The sequence below is a fragment of the Oxyura jamaicensis genome, chromosome Z (assembly GCF_011077185.1).
Source record: "Oxyura jamaicensis isolate SHBP4307 breed ruddy duck chromosome Z, BPBGC_Ojam_1.0, whole genome shotgun sequence".
Classification (NCBI taxonomy): Eukaryota; Metazoa; Chordata; class Aves; order Anseriformes; family Anatidae; genus Oxyura; species Oxyura jamaicensis.
Window position 1 is genome coordinate 16,287,481 of NC_048926.1, and position 18,416 is coordinate 16,305,896.

The following is an 18,416-nucleotide window of genomic DNA, read 5'->3' on the forward strand; positions in this document are numbered from 1 at the left end:
TACTCATCAGCCATGTTAGAAGGCTGAAATGTTAGAAGGAATGAAAAATATATTCAAATAATTTATAAAATATCTTTCAGTCCAGGCTTATCCAGACATAATTTCACTCTACACAGTCAGGGAATCAAGAACTGTAGAAAATTTTCACAAGTTTTCCATGGAAATCTTGTCTCCTCTTTAGTTAAATATTTTGATCGGCTTGCAGATGCTCAGTGAAATGAGTACTTGATATCTTCCTCTCACCTTCAAACATAGCTTTATTTCTTTTACTTCATGGATCACCAATTCACCTTACAGAGAAATCAATATCTTATATAGGACAAATCTGAGTAGAAATAACAGTAATTTAAAACTTTATTACAGCATAGTGTATCAAGTACTAAACTTGGGATTAGCCATATCAGAATTTGATTCTCACAGGACATGTCACCTTTCTCTTGCTTTGCTGCTCTATTAATTTCATTCTTTTAGTAACAGAGAGCAAAGCTAAACACACCTAAAACCATCTGCAACTTTCAGAAAATCATAGGAATGTGTTGCAGAGGAAGGAGGAAAGAGGGAGGGTGTTCATCTGGCACCCAGAGTTCTTTTTCTTGATGACACAGGTGTCCACCCACCTGTGAATAAAATTATTTACATTTTTTAACAGAAATATTGCATTCAATATTCTCCATGAAAGGAGGATTAAATGTTAAAATATTGCAAATATATTGTGAAGTGCCTCTGTGACTTACAAGTTCTGACCTCTATATCACATGAAAGATGATATAAAATGAAGCAATCTTTTTATTTCTCCAAACATATACTTTTCTTTAGCCTAGCTCTGTGATCACATTAATACAAACATGTTAAAATAACCAGTGAAGTTTCACTGCTCTTCAGATTTGACAGTTTTTTGCTGGCAAACAGGTTACTTCTGCAGTTCTGTTCTTCTTCTACATGGATAAAACTTTTTCTCATCTGAATGTACCCATTCTTCGTGGTGTTTTTTTCCCAGCTTTAGGACTACAATTCATTCTGCAAAGCTTTAGGAAGGCAAAAAGTTGGTGGTTTTTTTGTTTGTTTGTTTGTTTGTTTTTTAAGAGAAAATATTCTCCTGAAAAATGTATTTATATTTCTTATTCCCCTCTGTTTCTTCTCTGACTGCTTTCACCTTGTTAATAAATGCAAATGAGGAATCTTGCAAGGTTGAAACAGGCCATTTCATGCCTTTCTCCTACCTATTTTAAAGCAGTAGAATAGAGTGCTAAGAGCATCTCCTGAACTTCAAGTGCTGATCTTGAACTGCAGAAATATTGTTAAGTAGTAATATTATTACTAAGTAGGAGCCTGTGATAGTCTCATTTGAAAACATCATCCAAATTTGCTATTCTTTTTTCATTTAAAACATATCAAGCTTAATGAACTTTCACTGACTTAAGGAAAGCTCCAGAAAGGCTCTTCTACCTGCCTGAGAAGGGTGAGTCTAGGATGAGGCTGAAGTTCTGAAAACTCAGTTTCACAACACAAATTACAAGCAGCGCTGGACCTGGCAATCTTCCAGCCCAAGGGCTTTATTCTTTTCAGACTAAAATCAATTAAAATAACATTAATTACAATCATAATAATGAAACCTTTGGATGGTCTGAAAACTTCATTTGATGTTAAACCAATACTGAAGTCCTTTGCTTCAAGACTAGCCATATATGCTTGGAGATCCAATCTATGTGCTTTACTGTTATTTTTTTAAATATCGATGCAATTCTCTGCATGGTATAAGAAAATGAATTCAAAGGCAAATTAATAAAATTCAGCAATCCCGAATCCTCTTTATTTATTTTTTTTAATGCAGCTATACGCTGTACCTAAAAATTAGCAAATTGTACAGCTTCATACAACTTTTTTTTTTTTTTTTTAATGAGTTTTACTGGGTAAGAAAACACAATTAGCATTGGAGATTTGCAGTTTCTAGCTCAGTTGCAATTATATGCATAAGGCAGATGATTAGATGAATGTAGCTCTTGGGGAAGACGATCAGAGCCCAATGAAGCCAATGAACAGCAATTTGCTACTTTTGAAAGGCTTTGCTTATGGCATTTCTTTCAGTTTAAAGCTTGAGTGCATCACAGCCTTGATTACTAGAAAAGAAAAGTTGCAGTACTGTCCACAGACAGTGATTGTAAATTTGACTGATTTCTATTAAACTATTATGTAAGTACTTTTTTAGTAAATTCAGGCAGTGGATGGGACATTTAATCAAAAGAATTGTACTTATTATTAGTGCGTTTTATTACTACTTATTATTAGTACTGATGCAATAGCTTTGGTCCATATTTTTCATAGCATTTTACAAGCATTAACAGATTAAGTCTCATGTTCTGAGGTGGAAAAATAAAGGCAGAAGAGTAGCATTACCCTCACTGTATATGGGAGAGGAGTATGGAGAGGACAAAGAGAAATTTGTGTAACATGGCAATATTATTTAAAAATGAGTCTTTTTGGTTTTAGCCAATAATCCCCTACCATAAGTGCTTGAATACATCTGCTGTTTGCAGTTGGTTTTCCTCCAGAGAAACTTATTAAATTACAGTAGAAAGAATTAAAGTCTGACTTCCATCTAACCTTGGGCAAGAGAAGTGCACTGCTCCCAGAGGAGCTCTGTCAATGTGCTGGAATGCCCTCACCTTTGCACAGCTCCTCCTCCTTCCTTCAGGCTCACTCCTTGGTGGAAAAAAAAAAGTAAAAAAAAAAAACAAAGAGGCTAGTCCTGTCCAAATATCTACCACCTAGAAAAAAGGGCTGGGGAAGAGAGGAGTCAGGACACACAAGTGAGTTTGCTGCTGGAAAAGGTTGAACCAAGCTGTGCTGACCTGTATGACAGAACAATCCATAAATATTTCAGATCATCAAAACTGCATCTGTTCAATGCTTCCAACATGCCTCACAAGTAATACATCTTCCCCATACCCTTTCTGTTCATAATGTTGAACCATAGCCTCTCAGTATCAAGCAACATTTTGTGTAGGCACTCCAAATGATGTGCTTTGAATTCATATTGCCATTGATAAATCAATCACTAATTGCCAGACTCTGATTCTTTAAGTGTCAGCAAATTTCTGTAGCAGATCACTGGGGGGAAGGGAAAAAAACATTTGTGTTCTCAAATTAGAAAGGACCACTTCACAGGCATGAGAAAAACTCTGAAAGAGATGGAGATCCAAGAATATTTCAGCTGCAAAATAATCTTGTATCTCATGTTGGAGCACTTGCACTAATTAAGAATTTTGTAGTGACAGAAATTTTAAGAGTGCCATTTAAAAACATGACATTTAGGATGCCTCTATATGAAGTAGAAGTTGAGAGGCTTAAATTGGGAGAAGCCTTCTGTAATTCTTGTCAAAGCATTTTTTTTTTTAATGCCTTAGATATTCTTGTAAAAGTGCAGAAAACAGCAAATGCCTTATGGCTAACATGCCAATTAATATGCTAACTACCGATTTATGTCAGAATAATAAGAATTAATATTGCTCTTTAATATATATTTTTAACCAATTAAATCTCCCAGATATCAGTGTAATATTTAAATGTTTAAATCTTCTGCTGATAGAGAAAAGTTCATTTCTATCTTCAGAGAAGGAGCAGGAGAAGAGATGACAGGGAAAACATTCCTCAGCAGTTATTGACACATCCCAGTCATGACTATTGGTGAGGAACTGGCTTATGACCACCAAGTGAGTTGTGACCATTAGCTTTTCTGAGGTGAATACCTCTGAAAACAAAAACAAGACATCAGTATAAACATAGTGAACATAGAGACCAAGATTTCTGGTATTTGACAAATATACTAACAATTCTTTTCTTATTTTCAAGTTAAAAAAAAAAAAAAAAAAAAAAAAAAAAAAAAAAAACTTTGTGCATATTTTTGTACAAAGATGTAGTACAAACTGACAACTACAAATAGCTGAACATGGTGTATCATTCTTGGAAAAGTTAATTGAAGGAGAGATTGGACACTATGTTAAAAAAATGAGGTGGTCTTCAAATTCAAGGGAAAAAAAAAAGAAAAGAAAAAAACGGATGCAATTAGAAGAACTACAGACAGGTGTGAAATAAGTGAATGGATGACCTATTCAGACTTTTTATTCTTATATCATAAGTAAAAACAAATATACCTGAGAGTATTCATATGCCTCTTACGTATCTACACATATGTATTAGATTTTAATGCAAGAGTAAGTAATCAAATTAGGAGAAATATATCGAGTTAAATTATTATTCACTTTTACAGCTATTTATGATTGATCTTCCTCAAATACAAAAGCAAGTATTGACAATGAAACAATATTTTCAACCTTTCCTTCAAAATAAGTGGAAGTATGGTTCTAAAGATCAGTAGGTTGGTTTCTTGTAATCCATGAGTATCACACTGCAGGAAGTCATTGGCTTCAAAAGGCACTCTATCTCCTTAAGTGAGGTATGTTGTTGATGTCTTCTCCTTTGACTTAGCAGATATAAACTACAGCAGAAACCAATAACTTCTCCCCAGGTAAGGCAGCCACTAAATCAGAGAGTCCTTCCCACTTTTTTGCTCTGTCAAAGCACAACAACTATGAGAGGTGATAACGATGTTGAAAATATCCATGTCAAAAGTGCAATGCAAAGTAAATATTAAGCTTCAAATCCTCTCCTCCAAACGATGGAAACTAGTCTGTACTTTCAACATCTGGGCTGATGGCTTTCATTCCTGAGCTGACCAGTGAACCGAAGCATTCATATACATGCTCCGATAAACAAGCTTAATATGGTATTAGTCTCAGTTGGTATTTTTAAACCAAATTCATTGTATCAATTTGCTTATATCACTAAAAAAATCAATTAACTGAAAATATAATTAATACCTCACCAAATACTTTAAGAAATGGAAGAAGCCAGCTTAAGCCCCATGCCTCCGCATTACAATACCCTGTTTGCAGGGCAACACACCTTGCAATTTCTGTGCTAATGCATGGGTAGGAAGGTAAGTGCTCAGTTAAGAAGTTCAATATCAAGTTTCACCATTTTCTCTCAAAACAAAATTTCACGCTTCGTACATTGAAACACCTGTCCCTACCATGAAAAGCGGCTTGTACAGGCTTCTACTCCTCACATCAAGCGTATTCAGAATCCCCCGTTTGTTTCATTATTCAGCTGGCATCCAGATCCCTCTGTTAGCCATTTGCCTTCCATAATATTTAAATGGATGCAACACATCACTAACATTTCTTTAAGATTTCCCAATTTACATACTGAATGCTCCAATCCTATCATCCTTTTGACAGCATAGCTCTCTGTATGCACTGCCAAAACAAGCCAGCTCATTATACTGCTAGACAGCACCAGCATCAATCAGATAGACCTGCTATTCACTTGTTTAAAACAAAAAGGAAAATCCAGAACAGAAAAGCAAACAAGAAAGAGAATATAGGATGTTCAAAGAAATTATTGTTACTGGCCTAAGTAACCATGATATTATAGTTTTACCTCTGCTCCTCTTGTCTCCTTTTCATGCCATTTTACTCTCTAATGGTCCAGCAAGCCCCGTACAGCCAGGCCGAAGGAAAACCTCTTGTAATACAGTTGCAAGAAACTCAGCCAAGGGTAGAGGTTTGGAATACAAAGCAAGTTTCTGGGTATGCAAAATCCATCTCTGAGATTTATGAAGAGTGCAACCAAACACTATTGCTGAACAGCTTTTTTTGCAATTTATTCAATATAAGGAAACAAAGAAGGCTCTTTTTCAATAAGATTGCTTTGGTTATTCTAAAAACAACAAAAAAAAATCCCCTTAAAGACCAACATTCTCCCTGTGTACACATGTTTGTTAGGTATTTTTCAATCTGCAAAACAAGAGATAACCTGCAACATCAGGCACTCTGTAAAAATTGCCTCAACATGAAATGCAATGAGAGCTTTTCTCTTTCTGATACATCTTTGCCAGCAGCAGTACTGCTAGGCATATTATTCCCACAGCTGTAATTAAAAAATGAGTTTCCATTGCAGTTTTTCACAAGTGTACACAGCACTCAGTGTTCAAGAACCATTTCTAAAAACTTAACCTTTACTGAATTTTTGTGTTGAAATATGTCTGCTAATTATTTTAATTCAGTCATATGAAACAGTTGTTCAACCACTGGAAGACGTTTGTTAACACTACATAAATTAGTAAAAGTTTATATTCTATCTAGATTGAGACAGAACCATTGGAAGTAAAGTTGTTATACAAAATCTGTTTATTGGATTAAGATTTTTTTCTCTACAGTTGCCCTTATTTTTTTTATTAAAATATGGCAATCACTTTGAGCTGCAGAGTAATATGTCATTTTCAGCCTGAAAAAAATAAAAAATTTATAGAAATATAAATATCTGAAAAATTATTCAAACTTTACTATAGACTTTGTTACAACCTTCACTTATAAATATTTATCAGGCAAAAATATAAAAGGGAAATTATTTAATTTCCCAGCGAGCTTCATATTTGGTAGGGTGCTTTGTTTTTCACGGTTGACTTTGAAACTTCTTGGTGCAAAAGTTCTCCATCTTCAGTATTCAGGATTTCAAATGAAGCACTCCACTATACCTCTCTGGGATTGTGCAGCCCCCAGGCTAGTTCTGGAGATCAGGTACGCCACTCAGGTTAGAGGTGACAAGGGAAAGCGTGTGCCTGCAAGCAAAGCTGCCTGTATAGTAGCCACTGATATGCTGCTCTAAATAAGAAACTTTGGTCAGGGACCTATGACCTGAAGGATAACCAACAGCAAAAGTAACGAGGCAGCTATTTACTACCTTGCAGATGGATGACTATTGCTCTGAGACACCAAAACAGAAAGAGCTTCCCTTTAACATGGCAAATAAAATGCCAGATGCCCATCTTTATCTTTCATCCATATTCAAGCAAAATGAAGTTGTCTACGTACAATAAATAGGTTTCTGGCTTTCTGCAAATTAAAACATTTTACTTTGGAGATCTCAGAATATGTTTCTACAATCCAATATTCCCTCAGAAAGACAAAATTTAATTTAGCCAAATATTTGTGCTTACTTTTTGGAGCACAGTGAGTGATGAACTATTCAAAGATGTTTAAGATAAAGAAGGGCAATAATTAGAAAAGACAAAGAGATGTTAATAATTCATTGGCAGAGAACAAAGAAATTTAGAGTGAAAATTTATTGGTAGAACTTCTCATCAGAATAAAAATACTGATAGAAAAATACCTCAGAAAAATATGATATGTAAACAGCACAATTAAAATATATAAATTAAAATATATAACTTAAAATATATAATTTGAATGAAATAGGAAGCATATTCAAGTTATTCTGATATATTAATTCCGAGAATGCACTGAACACATGGGAGACAATGTTTAAAAATCAGTTTTGCCATTTACAGCTCCTTATGTCTAGAATTGTGAAAGGTATTCAGCTGTGGAGTCCAGATGCTTAAGGTACCTGGGTCCCCAGGTTCTTTTGACATCCAAAGATGGATAGGTTCCTAACCTCCATCACAGATCTTCATCTAGCATACTGTAGATTGACACACACTGTTCAGAACCCTGGGTAAAATTTTCTTTTTCAAAGTCATTCCAGAAATGGAAAACTTTTTACTGGAAACATGAAACCAACTTCAATATTATATTCTGTTCTCTCATTTTGCCTGTGAAAAACAGTAGGTACATTCAATACTAAGATGAGATGCAATTCAGTGACACTTAATGGAATTACTAGGTCAAAAAAAAATAGGTAACAATCAGTACCCAGAGCAGCATCACCTGCTACCATTATCTGCAGTCTCCTGGTACCTGCTTTTCAGGGCTGTAAAGTTGGCTCTCCTTCCAAGTCTGAACCCGGTCATGTGGGGAGCAAGCATGGGAGTGAAAGTTCATCGCAGGTCTTACAGACCTTCCACAAAAAAATAATTCTAGTTGATCCTGTGTAGAATATGAAAGTTGGCTGCAATTTAGAAACAGAAACATCCCTGGTCACATCAAGTGATGTTAATAGTCCTCAGAAATGAGTGGGGTGGTGGTGGAAATTACTGAGTAACACTGGCTTCAGATCGTAGAGCACTGAGGAGTCTTGCAGATATCCATCTTAACAGGAATTACCTCGCACCAAAGGAAAATTAGCCAGCATGAAAAAGACAGCACCAAGGAGGACTACAGGAAAATGCACGCCTAGGAAACAAGAACAGCTTCAGTTTTCATCTTCAGTTTCAAAGAGAAGGAATTTAAAACTCATAGCTTATATCCTTAAATAGCTCACTAAAATGAAGAGTTTAATTTGATTCAGCTATCATTTATGCTGTATTTAGTTCATATCTAGCAAAGCATATGAAATAATAAAATTATTAGGTACTCCCACATCAAATACTTTGAAATTGTTTTTAGATTTTTTTTCACCTGTATCAGAGAGATCACCCATCAAAATAATATAAAACTTCAGTAAATACATATAAAAACCTTACTCGACCCATTTCAGATATTTACTGACAGAATGTATGCAATTAAAAGTTAATTTTGATCATGTGGGCACCTAAATTAGGTTACTTATCTCTCACTTGTCCCACACATGCAACATCTACTGCTTAATAAGCCATTGGATTTCAGACATTTTCGATTTTGACCGTTTTAAAATGCTCTGTTAGATCGCTTGCCATCTGGCAGTGCTTACTCTTGATACCACACTCCCTCTGCATTACAGAAGTGTGCTTCTCATAATTACATCTTTAATGTGATAGATGTATGCAACACTAGAATTCCCAAGCTGGCAATAGATGGGCTGAAGGGACAATTTGGGCAATGCATCTTTTTACTAGGTCTATGTTACAAGCACATTCAGTTGTGTCAGTTGCATTCTCAACAGAAAGTTACCATGAGAACTATGCTTGCAATTACTTAAAAAAAAAAAAAATTGCTTACAAGACCCAAGACCCTGTGAAGAATGACAAGGTCAAAATGCCAGGGAGAAATTAGCCCAACAGCTCTGTATTTCCTTGCTAGAAGACTCAGTAAGAAAGGGAACTACGTAGCAGGGCTAAAAAATTGCCAATAAAACAATCAGTATGTCATTTCCATTTGTATAAAATGATTTCTTAATGAAACATTTTAAGGAATGGATAGAGTGGGAGGAACAGAATGAAGTTGCTGTCCTCATAAATGAAAAAAAATAAAACAATATCACCCAGTTGATCTGTCACAGACAGATCAATATGTTCCTACTAACTTTCAGATGTGAACTGTGAGATGTCTTTAAGTAGAATTTCACTACCTGAGAGTTAAACCATAATAAGTTATTTAAATAAAAGATAGAAAATGCAGGATGTAGTATTTAGGGAATCACCCAGATAGCAGTTCCAATAAGACTGGAAACACAGCTCTGTAAAACAAGACATCTCTGAGATATTCATAGAAGCATAGAATGGTTTGATTTTGACGGGACCTTAGAGATCATCTGATTCCAACCCTACCATAAGCAGGGACACCTCCCACTAGCACAGGTTGCTCAAAGCCCCATCCAGCCTGGACCTGAACACTTTCAGGGATGGGGCATTCACAATATTCTTGATAAGATAAATAATGAGAAAGGTCCCAAATTAACAGCTAAAGATTGAGGGATATGCTTACTTTATTTTATCACTGATGTTTTGATTCCAAATTTCCCTTATTAAATTAGCCTTACAGACTAATCCCCCCCCAGAAATAAATAAATAAATAATCTCCACTTTTCTACTGAGCTTGTCTGGCACTAAAGCAATGGTGAACCAGACTGATAGATGAACTTGGCTGTGTCATCTCCACTGACAAATCAAATGCACATACACAGCCATCCCAAGGAACCAAGCCCAGGATGTATTTGGGGAACCCAGAAGCTTGCTAGTACGTGTTGTGAGGTAGTAACAGTAATAGGTTTTAGGGAGCAGTATTGCCTACTACTCGTTTCATAGTATTTTCTCTACCAGTCACATATCAGAAGTTCTCCTGGCATGAACAGATAAACAGAAGTCACACAAGAGTGACTAGTGGAAAACCTCTCAGCAGTCATGTGAAGCTTGATTGCAAGCTGCTCTTCCAGCTGGACCCTGGTCTTCCATCCATACATGTACTCTATCTCCACAGTAGAATTGGATAGATCTTACTGTACGTATCTTAAAAAGGTTCTGTATAGTGCCCATACCTGTGACCTGGAGCAAGTTTAAATAATCATTTATCATTAGAATCCTATTATATATTACCCTAAATTCACTGCAATCTACAGATTTGTTTGAGGTTGATGTCACTTCAGAACAACACAGTCTCACGGCTGTCATGGCATAAAGAGAAGTTCTGGGAAGTTATTGTAAGGTGCAACAGAACCAGCAAGAAAGCATCAGTGCTTCAGTTTTTACTCTGCTGACAGGAGAAAAAAAAAGTCTGGAGGCAACCGGAACATGGTACATAGGTAATTTGACGGTTTGATTCCTAAATTCATGAACACTGAAGTCAAGTTATTCTTCTGTGGGGCTTTTCACATACTGAAGGTTTAAGAGGAGCATAAACTTCAATGGATTTCAGACTAAGAACTGGATGAAAAATAATAATAACACATAAAACAAAATACAGCCTAAATAATTTTTACGTAGATTGGCTATTTTAAATTACGTAAGTTCAAAATAGTAAAGAGATAATAAAGAGACACTTACTCCTGGCAATACCAGACTGGACTATCATTTTCTATATCTAACTAGCGTTGACTGTTAGCATAAAGCTACATGTGTTTGTTTAGCAGTAAACAAAATATCATTATATGATTTTTTAATAAATTATTTTTGTAGAGACACAAAATGTATTCATGTCATCAACACGCTAAATTCCAATAATGTAGCAAATTGTTAATTAATATGCTTTGTTAGATGAGACAACCATAAACAGCATGTAAGTTAATAAAATAATAATCAAATTATATCCATAACTATATGGTGTAATTCAAATTGTAAGGATTACACTGGCATAAGTAAGAACAGGTTTTAGGGGGAGTTCAGTTTTTTGGTTTTGTTTTGTTTGTGTTTTTTTTTTTTTTTAATATATAATGGCTACAGACTGTATTTCTTTCATAATCAAATGAACATTTTCTAAACACATGTTTACTCTAGACTTGTTCCAGTTGCATTGCAAACCGAGGTAGTAAGATTATTTCAAAATATCATGCAGCTTGCCTGAATCTGACTATCATCAGATTAAAAGATATTAGCAGAGATTTTATGGAAGCTAAATGACAGTGTCCTTGAAGCAGTACTGACATTGACTGCAGCTGATACAGTTTTTGGTCATTAACATACCTTACTACGTGTCTAGAACGAGTCCTCCAATAATTAGAGCTGAATACACTATGACTTTTAAAATTAAATCATGCCTCTGGGAAAAAATCAGGGAATAGACAGCTAAAGGACTTTCAAGCAATTAATAAGAACTGTACTGTCAAGTTAAAAATTAAACATTGCAAAGTAGGTTAAGACTTTCTTCACTCAAAAATCACATGTTGACATAGAAGAAGCTCTCAAGCATTCAGTTGAGTGCACAGCTGAAAATGGATATTGCTTATTTAAATCCAAATTAAGCAAATTTATCTAACTTTCACATTCTTCCCTCCTCCCTAAAAAAGTATTTTGCCTTCTACTGTTTTCAAACCTAGCTGCCCAAAAAAAGCTAACAAAGTTTAATTAAATTCTGCAATGTCACTGCTTGTAGGAAGATACGAAAGCACAGGTAGATATTCATATTTTTTACGTGATATCTCATAGATCCCCGTTTCTGAGTACCCTAAAAAGCCTATCCTAATTGGAACAATCAGAAACTACGTCTCAGAAATTTTGACTTGATTATGTAAGCATAAACAAGCCTAAACAACTTATCAAACTTTATGCATTTTCACTCAGCTTTGTGACCATTAAAAACCCTGAAGCAAAACCTAGATCCAGACCTTTATTTGTTATGCCACTTTTTTATACAATTTTCCAATTCACAGTTCCCTGCATATACTCAAGACCAAGAAACAAAATAGAAAAACAAAACAAAAACAAAAACAACAACAAAAAGATGTAAAGGAATTATAAGCATAGGTTATTTTCATGAGTTAACAAATAAAGTAGCAGTAGGCATTCAAAAATTTGTGGTCTTGCTAAAAAAATCAATGGGAATAAAGAATAGGTACTTTTTTCCCCACAAGCCCAAGCATGATTTTGATCTTATGAGATCCAAATTTTTATTAAGATTATCATTCTCCACAGAAGTATTTTTTTCTCCCTGTATTCAAAACAACAAAAATATCAGAAAACTGTAGAATACCTGTCATGACATTGAGCATCCCAGGTCAAAGGTTAAAGACTTGCATAGAAGTCCCCCAAAACATCACTTTTTAGATTAATCACAGGAATTCTGTAATGGTTTGGTTTGGTTCGTACTAGTTTTATCTTTGGTTTGGGGTGCTGGTTTCCTACTGGGTTGGTTTTTGATTTCACACATATCTCAAAGTCAGTACACGCACAATTACCTTTACTTAGATCATGAAGAAGTTGAATGTTCTAAAACTAAGTATCCTGTACTTGTTTACTTCCTCATAAGCACTACTGCTGATGAACTTCAAAACACCGCTATTTAAATTAAAACAATATCAGAGAATGGAGGAGTTATTTATTCAAGTTACAGTTACTGAGCTTTCTCTGCTGTAGACACTACTTTGTACTCTCGTGTATGTAACTTTAAAATTTTGAAAGAAAATGCAATGAATGGACTGTTATTCCAGGACTAGAACAGATGTAATAAAAATTGTGAAATTCTGGACATAGATGTGAGCTCAAATGATGCATTATAATTCCACATTATTTGGAGACAGGAGCATGAACTATCAATAAAACAAATTGCTTTCCTTGCACAAAGCATAATCTTCCCCACATCCCCTAGAGGCACAGAATGTGAGTGGCTGCAGCACCAACCTCAGGTGGATTCAGCAGGCTTTCTGTTGTGGTTCTTGAAGAAAATCACAAAGGACACTAGAAAACAAGACCCTCAGGAGCCCAAAGGCACAACACACACTTCTATATATCTATTTTCACTCATACATGCTTACAACCAGTGTAAAACCAAATGCCAGTAGCTAGCTTTAGTCACCTATTTCACAACAAATGAATCAGTGACAGACAATGATGAAACATTAATCAATATTAAAAATAATAGCAACCAAAGATGAAAAAGAATCAAATTCATATCTGACCCATATTCTACATCAAAGCATTTCAGAGAGAATATTTTGTTGCTTATTTTTGGTCCTGCTTACTTGCCAACACCTACCCTGATGGGAGTTGCATTTTACTTGGAGAACTATTATAAAGCTTATTATAACTTACTGTTCGAAAGTAATATTTTCTGATATTATAAATGAATTATTTAGTTTAATGCTACAAAATTTTCATTCTATCCTTTGGGGCATTTACAAAAGTAAAGTGCTAAAAAGTTTGAATTTAGTAAATCAAATGCCATACACTGCTAACGATCATTTCAATATTAAATGTTTATCTATATTTAGTGATGTACAAAGAGTGGATACACATGTAATAGGAATAGTTTAATGGGAATAAGTTTTTCTTTAATGCAAATATTAAAAATTTAATGCCATGATAGCATTTGAAAATGATATATAAAAGACAGCACAAGCTAAATGAGACTGCTGTAATAAAAACAAGTACATTAAAAAAAAAAAAAAATCAGTTTGTACAAGAATGTATAAATCCTCAATTAACAATAAGCAAATAATTCAAAGTGTCAATATCATAACAAAACCTTATCACTAATCATAAGTAACAGAACATTTAGAATCTGAAACTACAGCTATTTCTTACTCCTAACCTACCAATGACATAATGTATCCTTTAAGACTGACACTAATTTGTAACTGATCTATTTAATATAAACCAACACAATTTATACACTTGATTTTACATCCATATAACTATACAAATCACATATACGTATGATACAAAACATTGTCTTAATCATGTATTACTTCCCAACTCTACGGCTCTGTATAAACCTAAATAGGTAACAGCTCACAAAAAGATAAAGCTCATTAGCTTAAACTTAGACATTACAGACATGTGACAAATGAGAGGGACAAAGCGCTTACCCTAAGCTTCTTAAAATATGTTATAGGTACAACACGTAGAGTGAAGACAAAGAAGAATAAGTTTCAAATCAATACAAACACAAACTTTAGAAATATGTACATGAGCTGCCCATAACATGCAGAGTCCACCACATCAGGGTGACTGCTGGTATTTGAGGCAGATCCAAAAGGTACATACATGATAAAAAGAAGACTGATGCACAAGGCAAATATAAGTTCAAATGGACAGAAGTATAATAATTAATAATAATAACAACAACAATAATAATACCATAAGACACATTACTATTATGACTTACACTTTGGCTTCTATTTAACTGAAAAAAAGCTGTATATGTGCATGACAACATGGATGGATCAAACTGTACAAAATAATTCTTTTTTTTAATGGCACCCTACAACAATTCTGGAAGTAACTAGATATATACAAAAATTATTGTGTCTTTCACTGTGACTAAAACACATTAAAAACTTACATTAAATTTAGTTACAAGGTACGATCAATAGAGATTTATATGATTTATAAGCGTTTATGTGATAAACTTCAGAGTTTTTTATAACTGTCAAATTTGTATAAAAAAAAAAAAAAAAAAAAAAAAAGCTTTGTTTGCTTTAAAAAAAAAAAAAAATGCATGTGTTATTCCAGTTTCAAATCTGGCATACTTGTATTTTTTGTGATTTTTTAAAATTTCTGTTGTAAGTTCTAGAATTAACTCTACTTTTTCTTTTCCGTTATCATTAAAATGGGGCTTTCTGCTTCTAGTATAAAGGAGACCTTAGTTAGAGGGACTCTCCCAATACAAAATGGCAATAGATTGTTGTTATTGTTGCACAGGAGTTCATACTTTGTATTCACCTTACACAGGAAAGGGACTTTGACCACTGCCTGCATTACACCTCCTGACCCACCACACCATCAGACAACTCTAGCACAGTCTTCACAGACTTCAGCTTGAAGCCAATTAAAATTTCAGTCCCCACTTTTAGTCAAAGCCTGTTCTGAAACACCAAACTGAAAACTGTAACCAAAAGAGCATGCAGGCTACATTTACTCGCACACATTAGTCCCACTCAGTCTTTCTCATTAAAACATTCCTCTCCCTTGTGACTCTGGAGGTAGTAGCATCTCTGTTTTGTTTTTAGCTCACATACTACAGATGCCCCAGCTGATATAATAATGAAAGGAAGATTTCCATGATAAGGCGAGTTTCTCTGTGCACTCCTTAACAGGGAGATGCCGTAGGGCCAGACCCAACAGGCCAGGCACATGAATGCAAACCCTCTGAGAGTTCATGAAACTCATGATGTGCCTGAGTGATAGCCAGCAAGAACTCATCTGAAAAAAATGGCCACAGTACATTCATTTCCAATTATATCAGGAGCCTGTAACATAGAGAAGTCTCCCAAATCCCATGTTTACAATAAATCTGCTGTGAAATGCATGAAACCCCTAAGGCAGCCCCAAAACCCTTTGCAGTTGCTGGGGTCTCCCCCTGGCTTTGTGCTGCTTCATTTTGTGGCTGGCTCCTCAATGCCTTCCCAGGGTTGCTCTTACACACATGAGCAGGTACAGCCAAAGGCTCCTGGTATCTCACAGCAAGCATGCAGGACTGCAATAAACACTACCACTGTTGATAGATATTGTGACTCATGCAACTGCACAGAATTGGTGTCTAGGTTCAGAGAGGCAGCAATCACAGCTGGGAAGAGACAAGCAGAGGTCCTTGGGTGTGCATTAGGTGCTCAGTTTACGTAACAGCTTTAACATTAGACATTAACCTCAGAAAACTGGGAAGACAAAACCAGGAACAAAATGATCCCCTTGTGGAAATATTATGCAATATTTATGCTATTCAATTCTCCAAGGATATATCTGTGTGAGAAAGAGCAAATTCATCCCTGAAACATAGGCAGGACAAAGAGCCATATAAGTAGACACCAAGCCCAGCAAGAATAAGCGTACATTCATACAGCCCTGAGTTTCTTTACAATTTGCACATTTCTGCACACACCAAAAAGGGTAACATGAGGGCACAGGGATACTGTCTGCCCCCACCCCTACAACATGCAGACAAATTGCTCAGTGTCAGTAAACATGAAAAAATATATATAAATAGCAGGAGAGAATGAGGTCAGTAACTAACCAAATGCATCAAAACATTCCAGAAAATGCATGCAAGCGCTTGGAACTAGAAAAAGAGAAATAGATGAGAATCCACAGGAGCCCGTATCAGAGTCTTCCCATCTCTTATGTGAATAACCCATAATTCCCCTAATTATGCCTGTATTCAAAATTTACCGTAATGTCCATTTTCACATGTGCTACAAATATCCTAGTCATAGATAGCTACATTTACAAGCTTACCCTAATTGTTCACATTTTGATAATGGGAAACATTTGTCTTTTTACCTTTTCATTGTTACACTGATATAAAATTTAGTTCTTTCCCTTGGTGCCATCCACATTAACACAGTGAAACTAGAATACCTCTGTTTCTTTGGAAGCTTTAGGGCTTGTCTATGTACAAGCATTACATTCTTACAAAATGCAAAAGCATAAAAACAACTCCACCCTTATAGATGCCTTTACTCTGGAACAGAGACACTGTCAGGATTTGCTGATTGGCACTGTCCTTATTCCTGTATAGGAAGATGAATTTACTACATAGTACAACTTCATTGCTCATGTCTATAAATACTGACACCCAAAAAGAATAGTACCCTTATACGGTTACAATTATTTCAGGAGAAATGACACAAGCAGCTCGCATTTCTCACCGAAACTGTCCTACTGGATAAAGAACTGGGTTTGGTAAGCCCACATCATCTAAGTCTGGAAAAAAATATGAAAAACTATGAACTTTTTTTCAAGAATCAAACACTTTAATACTAATAAAATAAATACACAATAAACTCCCCCAGAAAATACAGTTACTTTAAGAATACGGAGATGACAAGACTGAAAGGGTGCAGTGATGCTTATTCCTACAAAAAACAAAAACAAAACAAAACAACAACAAAAAAAGGGTAAACATCTCTAAACCTTCCCACAGGAAAAATTGGGACAGCATTAGAAGATGTTTGTGTAATGAGACACAATCAACATGCTTATCAGCTATCTGATATATCACTTTTTAGAGCTGCATGGCACAAAATACGATTTGTAATCCTATCCTGCACAAGACACTGCTGGGCAGAGTACCCCGCGTGGACCCTGAGCTTACAACAAAGCAAGCGACTTGACTCCCAGTAATAACCTCATTCATTTTAATGGCATCCAGAATCAAGTCACCCATGCACAGTGGTGGGAAAGCAAGAGGCTACCAGAGCCATGGTGCCCTCCTGCTTGCCCTCCTGCCGGCAGACAGGCAGCAGGAGGACCCATGGCTGTCCGCCTTGGTGCACCTGCTGGTGCAGCACAGTGGGCAGGCAAGGGGAAAGGTACTCCAGGAGCTGATGCTGCTCCTGGCATCCAGGGAGCCGAGGATTTCGAGCCAGGACGAGGTGCCTGCCCTACCCTGCTCTAGGACTTGACAGCGTGTGGCAAGCACAGCTCACTGTCCAGCCCTTCATCCCAAACAGTCCCACAGAAACTCGGGTTTGCGAGTATTTCCTCGCGTTTCCTCCTGGAGCATGTTCTATTCAGCCTATTTTTGTGTAAGAGATGCATGTGACTGCTGAAAGTGCTGGATTTTCCTTTTTTTAAAAAAGGATCTCCAGTGTGGTTCACTTATTATGTATATGCAGAGCGGTCAATTCAAGCTCTTGATCAAATATGCTTAGCAACACTGGTATTTCTTCAGCAAATACCAGAGAGTGGTAAATTTACAAAGGCACACAGGCAGCTGGCCTGTGTAGTAAAATGAAATAATCCTTCATTTAAGACACAGCTTTAATACCTCTTCCCGGGAATTTATTTGACCATCTTTTCACAAGATCAGTCCGATTTTGCACGCACCCAACCCACCGCCAAAGCAACCCAGCGCAGCGTGTACCAGGGCACCTCTGAGAACCCCAGCCCGGCACGCAGCGCTAGCTTGGACAAAGTTATCTCCCTCCAGCTCCGCCAAAGCCGCCCCTCCGGCGGCCGTGGGTGTCACCGGCACGGCTCTGGGTGCTGCCGCCGCCCCCTGCCCGCCCTGGCGGTCCGGGACGGCCCCGCCGCGGCCTCCCCGGTGCAGCACGCTGGAGAGCGCCGGGAAGGGAAGGGAAGGGAAGGGAAGGGAAGGGAAGGGAAGGGAAGG

The 18,416-nt window shown here is 36.3% G+C and overlaps 1 protein-coding gene across 1 annotated transcript in view; it reads right to left on the reverse strand.

Annotated features, from left to right (window-relative positions):
• HCN1 (hyperpolarization activated cyclic nucleotide gated potassium channel 1) overlaps positions 1-18,416 on the reverse strand; it is a 195,327-nt gene that overhangs the window by 176,089 nt on the left and 822 nt on the right. The window lies entirely within an intron of this gene.